The sequence below is a fragment of the Bombus pascuorum genome, chromosome 2 (genome assembly GCF_905332965.1).
Source record: "Bombus pascuorum chromosome 2, iyBomPasc1.1, whole genome shotgun sequence".
Taxonomy (NCBI): domain Eukaryota; kingdom Metazoa; phylum Arthropoda; class Insecta; order Hymenoptera; family Apidae; genus Bombus; species Bombus pascuorum.
In genome coordinates this window covers 3,910,923-3,931,635 of record NC_083489.1, presented here as the reverse complement: position 1 = coordinate 3,931,635, position 20,713 = coordinate 3,910,923, and the positions used below count along the sequence as shown (strand labels likewise).

Here is a 20,713-nt window from a genome sequence, read left to right as displayed (position 1 = left end):
TAAATACAATTATCACAAACTATTTGAAACTTTAAACGAAACTTCTGTAAATGACTTCGAATGACTGTGACTGATCAATCAAGTACGAGGAAACAACAACCAGAGGATAGTCATCATCGTAAAGCAAAATTATTACAAAGAAAAGTACAGCGAGAAGAGAAATCTCAAATGGAATCTCAGCGAATGGAACTGTAAACGAACGATACTGCAGGAACGGAACCATCGCAAATGGAAACTTCGTTTCAAACGGAGGAAATCTCGAGTGAAATATGACGTACTAAGAATAGTCACAGGATCGAACGTACCGTATATTCAAATAGATCCCTCTAGTCAACGTTATCAGCGAAGAGATTGAAGATAGTCCAACGACATCGTGTACTTTCTCCGATGTAAAATGCTCTCTGTCGGCTCTTCCTCTCTTACTCCATTTTTTTCTCTCTTCTGTTCTCTCCTTTCTCTTTTTTTTCTCCTTAGTCGTGATCTGTTAAACATTATCATCGTATACGGAACTCAGTGGGAAGGAGCGGCATATATTACGAAACCGGTAACAGACTAATGTCATGAAAACTGGCCAAACGGGTTAAAAACCGGCCGGCTGACCGTCCCGGACTAAACCGGCGCCAAACTGGGCCCCGAACTCGTTGTTCTTGGAAAGCGAAGTCTCATCGGTATCGAATTAAAAATTCCTTTAACGCCGGTGAACGATGAACGCCTCTTGCCGATCTTTCTTCATCTCTCTTCCGTGATCGAAAGAATTCTTCCTGAAGAAGGGTTGTAATAACTGTTTGAGATATTTCCCGCGACTTCAGCTAATTAAATAAAAATTAATTTGTAGTATATTTGAGTTCTGTGGATGATCAGGAATTTTAGACATTTTTGGAATTACGAAATCGACAGCTGGTTTGGTGCTGTATTTTTAGATTAAGGTTCTCCTGTTCAAGATATCTCTGTGATGTGAGACAATGCTATTAAGATTTGCTTTCCCACAGATTTATCAGTAGAATTATTACTTTATAATTAAATGTTATTGCCTATTATCACTAATACATAAACTGGAGAGCAAAGAAAAAATTTCTTTTATATCAAAAGAAACCGCTCTTTCATAATTTAAGTTGAAGAACAATTCGGATACTAAAGAGGAAGAATGAAATATAGATTAGAGATTACAAGTACTGCTGAAATAGTTTATTAGATTATGCTAAATGATGAATATGAATGTTGTTAAAGTTCATATTTTCTCAAATACAATCAAAGAAATGAAACCTATATAGAAATTTATTTTACCTCCTAAATATTATAATAAATACTTTATGCTTTATATATAGTATATTTTAACACATTAAGTCACCCCATAAACGATTTCTTAACTTACTCATAAATCCTCTCGACTTTAACCACAAAGTAACCACAACAAAACCTCTGAACCGTAAAAAAAATCACTCACTTCTCAAACTTCTTTATCCTTCATAGAACGAAGAATTATCGCTACGTGGTACGACATTGACGCGGATGATGCATCTCCAAAAGCTAATCCCTACTCGATTCCATCGACTTCCATCAGGAAACACACGAGGAGGATCGTATACCTATTGGAATCCTCAAAGCTTCGCCACGTGAATGGGAGCGCGCGTGGAAGTCGCAGTAAAAGGCACTTGTGGCCTGAAGAGGTTGGGAAAAATCGGTCGTTCGGATAAACGGCGTCCATTGTGCAACTCCTGGCCCCCTGTGGAACTGACCGATATCTGGTCCCTCTAATAGGGCGGATTAATGGAGCAGGATGTGGGGCAAAAGGCGAAGCTGGACCGAAATGCAGCGCAGGTGGCCAAAGAGAAATGGATGGAACGAGGGAAAAGAAAAGACGGTTCCACTTGAAGAAAGGATCCTGGATAGCGAAAGGGGGGAGGGTGGGTTGAAGAATGGAGAGGTCCTCGAAAGGTTCGTCCATTCCGACTGACAATGCCGTTGCGACTGATATCGAGAACAGTTTCTCTGCGGCTAGATGTGTCTACGCTAATATACTGGGTGTTCTGGTAGGATTTTATAGTTTCCGGAGGAAAATAATTAGATTTTGATTAAGAGCGTTTGCTTTCGTTATCTTCATGTAAAGGAACGTGAGAGAAATTAACATGTTTTAGAGTTTGGATTCGATTTAAATGCGGAGATATTTTTTGAAGGTATAGAAGTGGCTTTTAATTTCTCTTATGTTGTATTGAAAGATTTTATATCTGCATTGAAATTAAAAATATTCCGTTTGTAACACGAATATGAGAATTACTCTACTTATCAATCGAGGCACAGACCTGGGTATTTTAGCACTTACAAGCTATAGCAATGACAACGTAATAACGATTTTGTTCAGAGTTGATGAACACAGATAGACAGTGCCAATGTAGTAAATAAATTACGCAAGAGTTTCACTAATTCGGCAAATAAATAAATATACGTATTACAAAAGAACAAGAAGTTCCAGTTTTGTGATATGATGATAGCGATGCATAATGTAACATATCTTTATTTTGATCCGTAGAATTGGAAGTTGTATGACAATGTTTCATATCTATTTTCTCGTATATTCCATTTGTAACTAATTAAAAAAAAAAAAAATAAAAAACGAACATTACAAGATATAAATAATTTCAAGAATAATTATTTAACTACGGCTGAAAAGTAAACGAACGATTAAATGATAAGAGTTTCATAATCGAACACCCAGTATTGAATGGAACGGATACAAGTATCAGAGAAGCCAAAGCCTGGCGGGTATTATTCCGCAAATCGGTTGTAAGATGTTTGAAGAAACGATTGTTTCGAATCGATCCTATGCCGGAGGTTCGAGTGTTGAAATGAAACTCTCGACGTCTGATCGAGACTCCATCGAGAAGCACCACCTCATCGGTACTTTCGAGCCCCTCCACAATAGTATAATAGAGCCCATTCAAGTTAAAAAGGTTCTTCACTATTCTTACGCGATTCCGCTTTAAGTCTTACCTGACTTCGGTTTGAATACTTATACTCGACGTGCCTTTTTTCCCTGTCAATTTCAACGAACGAAAAGAAAAGATACCATCCGCTTTTTGCTTTTCGCTTTCCATTACATCTGACGGTAAAACATTTTTGACGTTTATGCCGAATAAATAAATAAATAACAGTAAGGAAATTTTATATGACAGGAAATTTTACATTTTACGACAGATCAAGAAATTAACGATTTTCAGAATGAACTATAGAATTAATTTTAACTTTCGGAATTAAGTTGATGTATATGAAATATTATTCTGAAAAATAAAGCTTCAACTAATTGTAGATTCTTTATAAAACATTATATATATTTAATTAAAGTAATTCCCATACGAATTAATGTATTTTTCCAATTAGTTTCTAGTTAGTTTCATTACCGTTTATAAGAATAATCGACTCTAGAATTTTTTAGAATGGACCTGTTACAATTCTAAAATTGACAAAAAATAATTTATGCATTAAAAATTATCTGAATGGAGCGCATTATATCATTAAACTTCCTCTTAGATGCTTATGTCTTCAGCCACTTCAATGCCACTTTTTACAAATTTAAACTGTCACAAAATAATCAATATTTTAATTATTCATGATGCTCAAAATGAAGGTTCAGATATTTTCATTATGCATCCTTACGTGCTCCATAAGAAGTTTCTTCTTTTTTAGCGCGTTTGACCATTCCCATTAGAGCAAAGCTTAATGCGTGCTATCAAACTTCAAAGGAGCGACATATTATATGCATGACCGCTTAATTGAAATCCATTTTACATGATTTTTGAAAACATAATTGAAACAATAACTGTTCCTTTATGAATTCGGATAGCACATCGCGTACCTGTATCTCCAAGTAATACTACCAAGTAACACACTTCCAAGAAGGAAGTATAATATACAACAAACTATCAAGCGCGATATTATGTTAATTAGGAATCATTATCTCACTAACACGAGTCGAAGAGAGCCATTTAATCGTATGTAAAATGCAGCTGAATAACGGTTTGCAAGGCCATCAAATCGGCGGTATAAGCTCGTGTGCAAACTTGGCGAAGGAGAAACCATCATTTTCTGAAGTTTATGTCTATAACTTTGCCGGTATGACAAAACGACCGTGATTCTGCTCGCGTTAAAGGCGGATGTGCATGTCAACCTGCCAGAATGTGTTACAAAATAGCAAACTAATTTCCCCCTTTCTTTCTCTTCGTCCCTGTTATCGTGCATTATATGTGACATCGATGTCAGCGTATCGACTGACGTAATTCACGGTTCGATAGAAAGCACCAGATACGCCTGGTCATTAAGATAATAATACAGAAAGAAAGAAAAAGAAAAGAGGGAAGAAAGGATAAATAAGTTAACGAAATGATATTTATTTTTAAACGGAGCAAAGTGTGTTTGCGATACCTTATCGAGCACGATACTCGCCATGAAGATAAAATGAAAAAGCAAGAGGAAGCTAGTTGAGACGTTCTCTTTTCTTTCTTCTTTTTTTTTCCTTTCAGATAACTCCTAGCAGATTCCTGAAATGTATCCTATAGGACATTCGGCTTTTTGTTTTAGCTGTAAAAAGTAACGTTTAATTGGCTGTTAATGTCATTGGATTATATCTTCATTGGATGTTACAAGAATGTATTTATACTTGATGTTGCGTCGCTGGGTCCTGCGACTGCTTCTCTTTCAATCTTCTAACGGATACTGTCGGCGTACAATGAATTGGCTGGTGCGTTTGGATGGTTTATTGTTCTTGTTTCTTATCTATCGAATATTCGCTGGATTTTCTCATTTATAGCTGGGGTTTGACAATTTTTACGTAGCTTTTCATTTCGTACGTATCAAGGATGCGTCTACTATGGTACGAAGTATGATTGATCGCATAGCTTCTATTTTGACGATGTAACTTTTAGCCGCTATACTCCGCAATTGGATGCTATACGTCCATATTGGTTTTGGTATGACTTTATAGATTAATAGTCTGTTTTCTATATTTGATATATATCTTTCCTTTTGATTCTTACTTATTGTACTTTTTTGCGTATGCGCTGTTTCGAAGTTAGTTTGGAATCTAACGTGGAGTCTCGGGTATTTGACCATTTTTATTTGTGGTATTTCGTTGTTGTGGAGTGTGATTTTTAGAGCGTCTCTTTTACGGAGGATGAAAGAAACAATTACGTTTAGTTATAGTTGACCTTCTATTCTATGTTCTACCAACCACCTTCCCAGCGAACTTATGTGGCTTTGTAAGATCTTAACTGCTTCCTGTGGATCTTTATGTATTGCTATTATTCCGGTGTCATCTGCGAATGTGCATATTGTAGTGTTTGGCGTTGCTGGGATGTCTGCTGCGTATAAAGTGCAAAGTACTGGACTCAGTATACTTCTTTGCAGTATTCCAGCGTTTATTACTTGTATATCCGAGTACGAATCTTTTACTTTTACGTAGAATGTTCTGCTATTTAGGTAAGATTTTAGTAGCTGGCAAATTGCAACTGGGAAATGCTGTTTCATGGTTTTCAGTTAACCTTCGTGCTAAACTTCGTCAAACGTGTTTTCTATGTTTAAAAACAGATGTTGAAGTATTTCTGACTTTCCAGAGTAATCATAATTCTGTCAATTAATCTGTGAGCCTGTTCTGTTGTGGAATACTTTTCTCTAAATCCAAACTGGCAATCTAATATTAATTTCACAAGAATAAAGATAATATTGGCAGGATAGAAACGAGTCTGTACGAGGAGGATTCGTGAATGTTTCTATTTGATTTCGACAGCATTATTATTTTAGGCAGTTTCTGTGTGCTTGGGAAGTAATATACTTAGAGTATGGCGTATAAACATTATTGTGATCATTCTGATAGCCTTGTCTGGAAGTTCTTTAATTATTTCCCCGCTGGTTAAGTCAGAGCCCGGAGTTTTATTAGTTTTGATTGTTGAAATTAGTCGTTTTATTTTTCTTTTAGTGCTGCGTATTTTACTGCCCGGTCCCTTGTTGTCGATGATGTCACTTGTTGTTACTATTGCTCCTGTTGTCATAACGTCTGATTAGAAGATCTGATGTAGATATTCCGCAAATGTCGAGGCTTGTTCCAGAGAAGTCTTTGCTCTACTTGTCTCCTTTTCTTATTGCTGGTGTCAGCACAATTGGTCTTTTTAATCTTTTCGATACTTCGCGTAATGAATAATTTGTGATCTTCCGTCTGGCGTCAGGTTGGAGACAGATCTGCTAAATTCTTTATTGCAATGTTTTTGTATGGTTTTTTTAACTTCTTTTGTAAGTGCATTTAGCTATATTTCATTCTCTCTTATTTTATACTGTTGTCATTGTGATATTGCTTTTCTTTTTTGTAAAATATAATCTGGGTATGATAGACCGGTTGGATTTTTAACGATGACGGAGATGGATGACCAAGCTGATTCTTGGATTATTCGTGTTAGAGAGTCCATTGCGCTTTCAATGTGTTCGGGCTTTCTTTTTTTGATAGGATTTTACAATTTAGCTTTTTACTAATCAGTGATTTAAATCTGTCCCTCTTTGTTTTTCTGTGTTATATATATGTCTTTATTGGTATTATTTGCTTCAAGTCCAATGGTAAAAAGAGATAACGGTTGCTCGATGTCGCGTTTGACTATGTCATTTCTTGCCTTGTCAGAGTGATTGCATTGATTTCATTCTTCAGTGATTTTATTTGTGTTTGCTTTTGGACAAATTCCTCGGAGTATTACTTTGTAACTTCGATCTGTTTTAAGTTGATAGATGTGAAAATTTGCATCTCTGCCTTCTGACGGGCTCATTATTTTTCTGTAATGTTCTCACAATTTTAGCTGTATGTCTACTTGGCTGTTTTTTCATTATCTTAGGATTTAATTAATTATTTGTTGCTCCATTAATTCTATCAATGATTCAATAATTTGTGCCTGTACGGAGAGAGGAAATTGTTTTGCTATTTCGATAGTACTAATGGTGATAGTTTGAAAGTCGTCTGGTACTAACAAGACACTGTCTATGTCACTTATTAGTATATCTTTTTTTCCTGTTTCTGATGGTCTGAATCTGTGTGTGTGTATGTACGTGCATCTGTGATGGTATTCTATTGCTTCTGCGTGTGAGTGAATTTTCCTCCTTTTCTTTATAACTGGGTTTTGCGCAGAGTTCGTTGGCTTATTTCTGGTCATTTAGTCGTTGTCACCGTTCATAGTTTTATAACGTCCGACAGATTATGCCAAGTGTAAGTTGTTCCCAGTTTTCAGACGTTTAGCTGTATCGGTGGAATTTCTGGTTCGGTTGCCATGCTGTGGTAGATGCACAAACATGAGACTCGCATCACGACAACTCTAATGGTCGTTTTGTGTATACTTACGTTTGAATGTTTAACTTATGTTTGAACCACACTGGTGATAGCTGTATATACGTATATAACTGACTGGTGGTATTAAAGAACGTCTTATCTATTCGGCGACTTGACGAAGACTGGTTGAAACGCGGTTTTAAAATTTGCGTTGGCGGATCGGTTCACGGAGAGTCCATTTTCTTATCGTACCGAGTTTACCGCGAATGCCTTCACGTAATTGCAGATTAAACATAATTTGTGGTGATACGCGTAGTAAAAAGTAGGAAGCAATTTTCTTTCACACCGGTAAATTAAATGAAATTGGGCCCATATGCCAGACGATGAATCTTTATCCGTTCTTTTTGTAATTTTAAATGAATTGCGATTCGAGCCCAGCTGTGATAGGAAATTGTATACGTGTACCGTTTTTGTAGGTAAGAGGCTATTGTAGGTAGCGTAAGAAAGAATCGCGAATGTTGGTTAAAGAAATATTCAGTCAAAGGAAAAGGTATTTTAAGTTCTTACTTGAGTAATTCTTCGACGATTCCTCGGATTTAATTGGAAGACGAGCGTCTGTGAGAGCTTGATCGTAAAGAAGTGATTACAATTATGTAATTCTTATCTAAAGGTAGAATTCAGAATATTAATGACGTATGCATCGAATCACACATTCGAGGTTGAAGTAACAAAACTAGGTGAAATAATTTGCAAATGCTCAACGAAAATATTTATAAATATTGATAATAATAATGAAACGTTAAAAATGTTTGTAACTATTTAGAATGAGCTTCATTATTAAATTTGTATATCGTCGCTTTTGCTGGAACGATGACATACATATATGACTATGCAATTACTTCAAGATCAACCAGCCTGAAATAGAAAATTATTAATTATACTACCACTTAGCAATGAACAAATTTTCCCTTTTTTCATAGTTTGGTTAATAGGTTTTGAATTTTGAAACTTTCTTATAAAATACCAATCGTGTATACTTTTTATTATTAACACAAAAAGGAGTGAAATCTACTTTGAATTATGACATTGCTCTTATTAAATAGTATAATTCCATCTGATAATTTATAAAAGCGAAGATTTTTTTAACATGTCACTCTTTTAGTAAACTGACGACGTATATTACAAAGACATGACTGTCATTTCTGCAGACGTCATTATTATAAATAAAACGCGATTTCAAGAATATATGAATATACGTGTAAAATATATACGTAATATCGTTTATCTAAAATTAAAAGAAGCAACTTACATTAAAAAATATAAAAGTACGATGCTTAATACTTGGTCCATTTATTCCATGAAATATATAAACTAAGAGTCTCGGATTAATCTATTTCCATGATGTTACTTACGCATCGAACATTAATCATTCGCGGTACGTAGGAATTTAATATGCACGTAGCGGAAATCTATTTTTAAATCTGGGTGCATTTAAGAATACATTACGCCGAAGGTAGCGTCGAACGTTTTAATGCCTCTGAAATGTATCAGGCTTCCATGTCCTTCAGCTTTTTATGCTTCTTTTATCGTACTTCATTCCGTAGAGTCTCGCTTAATAGTACATCCGCTCGAGAAGCTTTCGAGCTGACAATAAAGATATTGAACCCTTACGTTTCAAGCAGACGATTGCTACGGTATTAATTCACGATAAAAGCGCTCCTCCTTCGTTTCCCAAACGTTTCGATCGTTCCTATTATTATGACGAATGCGGTGTCCGTGAATCGCGTCGCTTTTCTGCGTTATCGTAAAATAATTCATTTAAGTATTAAGCTCAAGTATTAGTTCGTAAAATTACAAATTATACATTTATGAGCGAGCATCAGTTGGAATTAGAAAAATAATAAGGAGTAAGATCGAAAATAATTTAACGACTAGGGTCAACATCGTATGAATATTCTTCAAATTTTATGCAAGTTATTCTCGAACAAAATTAACGAATCGTCGATGATATTGTCGGTTCTGGTATTATTCCTTGAATCTCTTGAAAAATTTTCAATCCATGTTGACTAATCGATTGAATCGTAAGTCAGATGAAAAAGATCCTTCCAAATATTTGTCATTGTGATTACATGAAAGATTCTACCGTTTATGTGATTTACATGATATTAGAAAACGTTAGAAATTTATCGTGGTTACTGTAAAAATGAAACATTTTGATAAATCATTTAATAAAACGAAGTAAAAGTGCGTGGATTGTTTGCGAACAGTGATATATATGTGCATGTAGCAGGTGGGACATCAGCAAAGTTCTAAAGTCAACTGGAATTTTGAAATATTTATGTTGTACCATTTATGTCATACCATTGATCATTCAAGTATAACATCTACTAAATTTACATATTAAACATATAAAACTAAATTTAGAAAATTATATATACACATAAACGTGTCTTATTAAACTTGAAATCCATCGATATCAAAATACATAGCTATTTTACAAATTAAATTACAAGTATCAATTACAACTTATTAATATTCCTGCCAGTGAAATTACATTTTACTACCCCTAATCACCCATCTTCATACTACTCCACTTTACCCTTATTCCAAACAGTTATCCTTCCAAAATTCAATCAAGGAGACATCGACGCTTCCGACAACCTCCATCAACAACTACAGAGTTCCCTATCGGGTAAGAAACTTAGGGTTGAGATTTATATTGCCACTTCGAACAAGAGGAAACACACCAAGAGGGTATGTCGCGTGTTTTCACAGAATAAAAAGGTGTATATTTTTCTGCGCGGGATAGCAAAGCCAATGTATCCCTTGGATATTCATTGACGTTTATTGCATTGATATTAATCGATTAGGAAGGGTCCCATGTATCGATGCCACATCTCTCTCCTCTCTATTCTTCCTCTCTCCTCGACCGAGATGCTACCTGCTCGTACAGCAGGGGATGTTTGCGGGCACTCGTAGTTGTTTGCGCGTGTTCGATGGCGGTATAAACGGGAACGAGCATTGTTTGATACAATGGACCAGCTTTAATGGATGTTTCTCGCAATGGGAAATCGCGCTGCGAGCAGGAAACGCATTTTTTAATGCGACCAACGAGCGAGACACTTGTACAAGCAGCCGAGTCCGTTTGAAATGTAATCGCGTGCAGGGATGAAATATTCATTCGCGCGTTTCGATGCTGGCAAGAGGGAAAGGGTTGATCGATTCTAACGACGCACAATCGTTCGAACTGCTTTTATAAATTAAAGTAATTTGGGGGTGAGTCTAATAAAATTACTCGTGCACCGTGATCGAATGTTCTTGCGAATATCTCTGTACATCTTGAATGGAAACGGTACATAACGGAAATGTTTTTATTTCGGCCTGTTAAATTATTGATTATACGAGTGAATGCTGTTTTTAATAATTTCCTGAAACCGTAACATGACGCTGGCGAATAAGCAGAGAAAGAGGGAGGTGGTTGTTACGAAAAATGTAACAAAATAATGTAGATTGAATAAAATCATTAAAAGAGATGAAGTATAAAATGTAAAGGGCAGTGGATGCTTAAGATACAATTATGAAAGCAATAACAATACATTAATGGCAATAATTTTATTCAACTTCATTGTCAAATTGGTTCGTTAAAGTGGAATCACAGATCGTATATTTGAAAGACACAGTTTTATCTCTGATCATATACTTAAACTTCATATTGTTATAAAGAATAGTATATCAATTAGGAATTAGAATCATCTTTAATTTCTGGATAACTAATTCACTACGTTTTTTAAGTTTCCAAGTAATCATGATTTAACGTTTTGACGCATGATAGACATCTTTTGGTAGAATTTCTTATTGCAGAATTGAATCCTCTTATCAAGCTACACGGTATATGTAAAAATTTACGTTGTAATTTACCCGTGACCTTTTTTATCGTAATTATCTAAAGATCACATTTTCAAATGTGAAAATAATGCTTCAAAAATGGTAGATGTATCAATAGTATATCAATATAGTACATCACATACTAGTACAATAGATATATAATTTCCGACGTAACATTTGTAGGAAAAATATACGAAGATCGATCGCATTTGCCGATCTTTAACCTTCCTATCTGTATCCTCGAACCCAATCTTCGTCTAAATTGATTTACCATAGCACAAGTAAACACATTAATCGCCGAAATATCGCCATTTATACACCGTCCCCTAAAACCTAATACCAAAAGCATAGCTGCACGGTATATGAATAAGTGGTTAACAGGCATCGATGTCAGCCCGTTTCTATTTTCTCGCGGTGGCCCTTTGAGATGCAGACTATAGAAGCACGTAAACGATGCACGAGCACGGGAACGTGAATCGGCGTGCTCCACAGGTATCGATGGCGTATCAATGGGGTCCCATTGTGAATCCCTTTTCCTCTCCCCTCGACGACAATGAGCAGAACGGGCTCGCGTAGAGCAGGTAACACGTCGAGAAACGATTGTGCCACGACAGCGATTGATACGATTCCGAGCGAAATCTCGCGGCTCCATTGTTGCGTTTCGTCGATACGACTTACGCGTGTCTCTCGAGAGCTCGCGAACCCGCTAAAAAAGACCGATTCCCCTCGCAAAGAAGCTGACACAATGCCGCGGCAAAATGATAAAGGTAAGAGCGAGGGAAAATGGTGGAAAAGAAAATGGGGAACAGGGAGGAACGTAGGTTCGTTCAGATGCTGAATGTATCTTTGGGGTTTATGCGTTTTGTGTAATCGGACAATGAAAAATATTAGGCTGATCGTGCGTTACGACAAACACGGAATTAATTGAAAAATTGCTTTAGAATGATTAATTATAGAAGAGTTGGTGATTTTAGTTCACTTTTTGGGCTGTGCTTTACGACGTTGTATGACGCGAGCATTAGAAATAGGATTAAAAAGAAGTTTAGATAGTTTGTTGTATTTTTTAAATTTAACTGTATTGTGTAATTCGAATATTCAAAATATGGTTGAAATGGTTGAGAAATGATATTAGAATTAATTATAAAGGAATTAACGATGATAGTTTAGTGCTTTTTAATGCTTTAAAGTTACTGTTTTATTTTCTTCAGGATATAAAATTCAAACTGTGAATTTCAATATCGTAGAAAACCTTTGGTCCATTGTAACATAATTGAACTCGATGAATTTTGAACAGACGAGAATGTTCGTCGTTAAAATGAACTATAGGTACTGGGCGGTACTGTGCGAGCAAATTGGAACCATGTTTCAATTTTTGTCCTGCTCGTCGATAATTTTATTTCACTCCCGGGAATACTCGCAGGATTTTTATTAACTGACCGTCGATAGACGAGTTCGATCTTTTTGATCGACCGTATCAAATTACGTATTTCGCATATAAACCACTGATCTTGCCCTGTCCCTAATCTTACTAGCTTTATTTTAGTTACTTTATAGAATAGAGAGTACAAATTAAAATTAATATCCTAAAATGAAGTGTCCTAACATAAATCTGAAGTATTATACGTTCTCGTACGAGCCAACGATACTTGTTGAAAACTAATAATATCAAGATGTAAAAAGTCATTCATCTTTCCAATCCTATATTTGTCTTGTATAGTAGTTAGTCGCGAAAGTCTACGCAAAAGTTTAAGCAAAAACGTTAGCTCTACGAATTTTGTTGACACACTAAGACTACATAAAAGATATAACTTAGAAAAAACGAAGCTGGCACCCCGCTGGGGGTAGCCACCCACATGCTATATTTATTTTTATTTTATTTTTTTTTTTCACCAATAAGATATAACACTTTACCAAATGTCCATAAGGACAAATTGTAAAAAACCAAAATAAAGTAAAAAAGAAAAAAAACACTAAGACTCGTATTGTTAAAATTTTTGATGAAGTGGTCATCACTTCTAAGAAAAATCTACATTTGGTCTTTTAGTTTTCTCAAGCACTGAAGCCATCGACAGCGCAGAGACGAAAGACTGCGTCGAAGGCAAACCATAAACAGCAGATAGGCGACGTTGGCTTCAGGGTTTTCAGTCACAGGGTAACACTGCTAGCGTGCGGATCTGGATCAGCTCATATTATATTCCGACTTGTATTTACACCTTAGTTTTTAAAATTGTTAGAATTTAATCTAGAAGTTAAGGTTAATAACCTTTGGAAGACACAATGCTTATGTTAAAATAATATTCAGTGATGTTTATTAAACAGAAACTACAGAGCCTGATGTATACAAGCGAGTGATATAACAACTTTTTTTTTTTTATTATTATTTTATTTTGGTTTTTTTACAATTTGTCCTTATGGACATTTGGTAAAGTGTTATATCTTATTGGTGAAGAAAAAAAAAATATAAAATAAAAATAAATATAGCATGTGGGTGGCTACCCCCAGCGGGGTGCCAGCTTCGTTTTTTCTAAGTTATATCTTTTATGACGATATAACAACGTGTGCAAGAATTGTTGATCGTTGGCCAGTTACTTTCAGACTAGTCCAGGTAGTAACCCATGATCCCTTAAATACTTTAAACCCCACTCTCTATACAGTAATGAGTATGACCTGTGTAAGTGTCCTGTTCAAATGCCTGTGTGGGTGTCTGTGTAAGGGTACTTATGTCTATGCGTGAAATATCGTTGTATTCCAACAAAAATATATATTTTCTACCTTACAATTTATCCACACGTTCCTTTGTATTCACATTCATCTAATAACCTCAACAATTTTAATACGATTTGTTCACTTTTATCCTTATAAAAAAAAAAAAAAAATGTAAAAAGACATAAAATACAATGTTAGAAAAATTCAATATACACCTGTTATATTTACATGAAATTGTAAAAATAGTAGACTTAATATTATATTCACATCCTGTAAGTCCCCTCTACGTAAACATCGATAACGTCCTTCTACTTCGTCCTGATTTTTGGTGTCGAAAAAATTAAAGATCTTATAATTTGTAATGTAATTTTACGCCAAAATTGCTATAAATTGAATTTTCTTTAATCCTCCTTAGAGATACATTAATAACAATTGTATCTACAATATGTAAATATAAATAATCTCTAGTTTTTAGTTTTCTTTGGTAAGTAAGATACATAAAATTCGACGAATACTATACGTAGACTTTCGTGACTGACTGCAGTTAATCATCACACAGACAATGTTAGATCGTTTCGTATCGAACCGTACTTTCGACGTCGCGTTCGATTCCACCTACAACCAGGTAAACTAAACATTTTGGAAAATAAATTATTGCAACCTACGCAATACACTATTCGGATTTTACGGTCGGATCGTTATTTACGGCATAAATTTAGCGGTGGCCGGGTCGGTCGTGGCCGTTCAATTAAGATGGGTACACGGGACTGACAGTTTACAGTCCGGCGTAATTGACAAAGTTTGTTAGGGAATTCGACGGAAGCGAACCGCGCCATGTATCGGTGACAGATCACGCCGAACGTTGCTCTCCCTCGTCCCAGTGATTGAAAAAGCTCTGTATTTGCCGGAGGAAATTTTATATTCGATCAAAGCCCGGCTGACCAGCGAGACAGGCATCCCAGGAATTCGATTAAAGGGTGATCGAATTAACGTGACAACGTCGATTACAAATCTATACAGTGCTTTAAAATTTTTTGGGGGCTTGCGAAACGAAAGTTGAGTGATTCCGGAAAAATTTTCTGTTTGAACACTGTGTGATTATATCGTGATGATTTGGTTTCTTGTTTGGTTGGTTGGTTTTTGCATATTCGAAGGCATAAAGTCGTAGAACTTGGTCATGTAATCGTTGAAAATGAAAGGACGTATATGGGATTGCCTAACGTATTATTAAAACGTGATTACAACTATCTCAATATGTTTTCCCATTAGAAAAATCTTCATTTTATATGAGCTCGTCAGGAACTGAATTGATCACCTTTATTAATTTCTTAATTTCATTAGATAAGTAAATTCTAAAGTAAGCTTCTCTGTATTCTGGATTAGTTATGAAATGACACAATGTAAGAAGACAAGAGCAATAACTAATTTATCTAAAAAGATTTACACAAAAAAGAAAGAAAAGGAACGATAAGTTCCCTTAAAGAAAATTATATCAAAGAATATTAAACTTCTATAAAAGTTGTACTATATAAAATATATCCACGTGCGAAGAAATATTTAATACAAGATCAACAATTTCTCTCTTTCCACGATTCACGAATTTATCGAAACAGCAATTAATATAACTGCTTCGAAATGAAATATCATTAGCCATAAGGTACAATCTGTTTGGTCGTGCAGGATCTCAAAACAGGACGCAATATACCAAGACATCTATCTCATCACCTCTCGATGATTTAATTTATTACGCCACTCAACGCAACATCGAAACGATTTACTAGCCAAGATTCGCTATTAATTCGCCCGTATCCGATCTTCCGAGCCAAGTGACAGTTGTTTATCAATTAAAACTCGTTCGCTCGTGAAAATACGATGCTGCGACACGGCTACTTACACGAGCCACCGCTATCGAAGCTACCCCGAAATTTCAATCTCCAACGACGCCGTTCGATCGACGCAATTAATGCGACTGCCTTTAATTATCTTCCTCGTCTCCTTCAAAAGAGAAGAGGAACCACGCTCGGAACAAGGAAGGAAAATATCAAAGGAACACTGAAAGAAACACGAAGATAAATGGAAAGAGAGAGACCAATCTTGGCACAGGCGTGTAAATAAAGAGGTTTATTTATACGCGTGCAATTAACCAGCGAGCAGATCGGCAGTCGCAGACGCAACTCTGCTCGAAGTGCATCAAGTAGCTACTTATCCACAGCGGTAACTGCGCTGGTGATAGCGTTAATAGCGGTGCGTGTGCGCTCAGCTAAAGGTCGTTAATGCGACGTTATCCAGAAAATAGGGCGTCCGTTTTATCGGTCCCGTCGTTTCGTCGCATTTTTCGGTGGCCACAGCGTTATCGTCTGGCCGATAAAACTTTTGCCGTGATGGAACATCGAGAAATAATGTCGTCGTTGCTCGGTCGATCGGTTTTGCTGCGAGTATTGAGAAGAGGAAGCGTGTTTCGCCATATCAGGCCACTTTTAGTCGACGGATAAGTAACACGATTTTTAGATCATCGAAGAATATGCGTTGACGTATTGCTGGGAAAATATTGATGATAGAAAGAAATGGGATGACAGAGTTGGTGAAAATACCAGAGATAGTTTATTACAATGGTATCGTTTTATTGGTTTATTTTAGAAGGATGTTCAAGGAGAATGTCGAACCAGTGGTTCTATGAGGATACTTTTGATTTGTGCAGGAGTGGATTGATAAGATCGATGTAAAGTAGCAGAAGTAACATACCTAAGAGGCATTCATAAATGAAGATATTGGCGTGGTAAACATTAGATCGTGGATACTTAGGTAAATTCAGATTTATAACTATTGATATAAGCGATAAACATAATTATGAATAATGATAAACAGTCAAGATCCATCCTATTTCTTTCAAACAATTTTTTAATCGTTCAGTTGTATTTACAATTTTTAGAAATATCGATTGCACAAAATCGAACTTCGAATTATTTTTTTGGGGAATAAAGATTGTGAAATTAAACTACAAATGTATATGCAAATTCATACTTTTACAAATATAGTTAAAGAAGTTGAAAACAAGCAATTATTTCCACTTAGTTAAATATGTCAACGAGTACTATAGAAGTATTAAATGGATATTTTGTATATTCCTGCATGTTATATTTATTCCATATATTTTAGCATATTTATACTTATAATAAATGGATAAACATTCGATATCTGATAATTAGATTAATAATTTAAATCGATATAAATTAATGTGTTTCTTTGTAGAATTCCTCCACCTAAAGTTTTCAGTGTGATCGTTGCAAATATATATATATCTTCAACTTGAAGAGCTACTTAATTAAGGAAAATAAACGATATAAAGAATTAATAATTATTTTGTGCAATTTACTTGCAATTGGATAAAAAATCTTGAAGAACGATCATTACGAAAGGCAAGAGAAATTCATGCGATTAACGCAGAAAGATAGTGAATACAAATTTATAAATACGTCCAAAAATTTCAAGAACGAGGTCAAATAGCACGAGAATGCCTCGCTGTTGCGAATAATAATGATTAACACCTGTTCGTTAATTGAAACGTGCCAACAACGCCTGTAAAGCTTTCTGCTTCAATCACTGTAATTATGTATTTATAAACGCTATTTAGCATTCGTCGGAGAAGGTCTAAGGCTTTTCCTCGGCTAATGAGTCTTCGTTATACACGCGTTAAACCTGTCGTCTAATCGCATCTGAAATGTTTTCGAAAATGATCAACGCATCCTTGGCAAGTATATTATATATACGTAGAGGTTTTTACATCCATCGTGATTATACAGATGACATGAGAAATTGCTTCTTTGATTTCGAGACTACAGTTTAAAGATAAATTACTTAATTAAACATACTATGAAATAGATAATAATATTAAATTGCTGTACTGTGTTAAACAAAAATTATAAATAATATCAAATTATCATCGTAAGAATATTCCCGACGATAACGTAATGGACGTACCGTACAATTCTATGCAATTATGTACAAGTATGCGCAATTCCGCATACTTTGACAATATGTCCGCGAGAACATAAAATTGCATAAACGCTTGCAGTGTAATTAAAAAAAAAAAAAAATTCAAAAGTGACTAAAAGGGTGGAAAAATCGAGGAATCTTTAAACGGGCCGACTGGGACAGGTCCCGTAACATCGTAGCTTCACGCTTTCATCGGGCCGCTGGGTCCGGAGCTTTGATCCGCGAGACAGCTGGTAAAACGGCCGCGTAACAAGAGGAAAATAGTATCCGGTATCGATTAGAGGGGTGCGACGAGATTTTCCGTGGCAGCGAGCGACGCACGATTTCACGGGCGTTAACTCGAATCGAGGCGAACCGTCGATGGCCGGTCGATCGCGACAAGATAAATGACCGTGCGTCCGGCCGACCAGCAAACCGGCACTATTCTCCCAATTATGTGGCCTCTCCATCGACCCCGGTGTCCACCTGTCGCCGGGAACACGCCGTGATTGATGGACCACACGCGAGCAGTACGTGCCTCGCCACCGCCTCGATCTTTCCACCACTCTTCCTTCTCTCCTTTTCTTGCTCCACCTTCGACCGCTCGGCGTCGTTCAAGACTGAAATTTCGCGAACGCGTGACGCTTTAATTGTCCACTTTAATGCCTTTGCGTGGTCTTTGATCACGCGATTCCACGTATTTAAGCAAACTGCGAACCGATTCTGACGAATCGTCAGTTTCAGACGAATTCTTTAAGCTCCAGCCGCCAGCCACTCGGGACATTCTTTTCACGCGGTATGTAATGACGGTTGTTGACGTTCGTCGCGGCTACTAGGAAGTCTGAGATGCGTCGCGGAACTTTTTAGACGTTACGTAATTTGAGATTTCTGGATATTAGTCGAGTTTAATAGGAATTATACAATTAGCGCTTCGGTGATAGCTGGCTGAACAACACTACCATAAGAATAATACGGTATTCGATGTAAAAAAAAGATACGAGTCGATATACGAATGAACAATATTTGTATTAAGTCGTCTGAAAAGTTTTATAAGGAAATAATGGATGCACAATATTTTTCGTTTTATATTATTTTATCGAATTACGTATGATCCATTTTGTTTTATCAAGATAAAAATCACAACGATTGACAGACTAGGTTTCATATTTGCGACCAAGTTTCAGGACAAAAAATACAACACAAACAAGAATACACAAAAGCTTCGCTCCCCAGCGGCTTAAATCCAAAAACACAAGAATGAAAAAACACAAAAAACTGTAAAAACTACGACACATAATATAGCATGGCTACGTCGTACCTTCGGTACCTTTGCCTAACACACCTTATGTTAATTCATAGTTTAAGTGAATTACATTCAATGTATAAAAAACTATCTTGGCATAAATAAACACACAAAAAGAAACTAGGTTTCATATTTGTATAAAGATGTGTCTGTAAAAGAAAGACACTTTTCGGACAACCTAATATAATTATATTTATTATATATAATTATAACAAATATAATTATAACCCCAGCTTGTGCTTATAAAATAACTGTTGTAACTTATTAAACAACAATAATTCTGAAACCAAAATTCATCGATCTAATAAATATCTAATAGGGAGTAAGTAATTATCACAGGACAGAGAAAGTAGGATCAATAATGGAAAATACAAACCGCTGCAAACAGTAATAAGAGATACAAAATATCTCTGCAAATTTACCAAACTATGCTAATCGGCGCGTTAATTATAAACGCTCGATCCCGTCCCTGATTTCTCTCACAAAGAATCCCAATCTCTATAAAATAAATCCGGACAACCTAACTATATACGTGCAAATAGTAGTCCCAAAAATAAACCGTGGCTACCGTTCAATGATCAAATAATGGCCGTAAGAATATGAAGAAACCGGATCGGAGTAACGAGGACCGCGATAAATCAAAAGCAGCGGGGTGAAACGTTATCGGTTCCAGATCAAAGAGCTTAACGATGGGATCGAACGCAGCGACGTAGGCTTGGCCAATTATCAGTGCCACGAAGAAACGGAACGACGCGGCAGCAGCAACGATGGCGACCTCGGTTGAGGATGTTTAATTAATTAAGCCGGTCGTTAAATATAAGTCGCGTGGTAACCAGGGTGTCTAATATTTCTTTGACTTTACGATTTTGCGCCGCGTGGACCAGAGGAGTCCCCATAGCCTATTGGACACTCAATGGACGTCCCATAAGTACCAAAGAGAAAAAGAATACGTCGTCGTAAGGTAGTGAATAGGATTAGCTTATTTTGTATTTGATTAATATTTTTAATATTTAAAAATCTGGTAATAAGTTATATTTTCCATGCTTTACAGAGAAACGGTCTTAAAATTCAACATACGTTGTTAATGAATTTTACACTAGGAATTTCTCATTTTTTATTTAATTTCAGTTTTAAATATATATATATGTCGGGTTGACGTTAGGGGCGTTTAATGAATCTTCACCAGTGTTGTTCATGGTTGTCGCACAGATATTTATTACACAAGTATGGCTGATACAAGATTGACAATCGGACGCGGTAGCTGGACGCTAATGACAATGGCCCTAGGTTCGATATAGCGAATCCACGGTCAACGGGATAACGAATATACTTTGCTTCAAAGTCTAAGTCGGACTCAACTTACTACTCGTGATACTAGGAACGCTTGATTGACTCTTAGCTAATCGGATTGCCAGAAAAGAATGACTTTCCGTCGCGACGACGCTGCAGAGGAAAACTATGACGGGGTGTGCCTAAGGGCACGAGATCATCGGATTCGTCAAAGAAAGCCTCCACTCGGAGGGTGAGGGAAATAGGCGCTGCTGTTAATTGGTCAA

General features: G+C 36.2%; 1 long non-coding RNA gene across 1 annotated transcript; it reads left to right on the top strand.

The window, feature by feature from the left end:
• Positions 1-15,431: 15,431 nt before the first annotated feature.
• LOC132916215 (uncharacterized) lies at positions 15,432-17,816 on the top strand. Its single transcript, XR_009660043.1, has 2 exons — positions 15,432-16,684; positions 16,812-17,816. It is a non-coding gene; the product is annotated as an uncharacterized LOC132916215 (long non-coding RNA).
• The last annotated feature ends 2,897 nt before the right edge of the window (positions 17,817-20,713 follow it).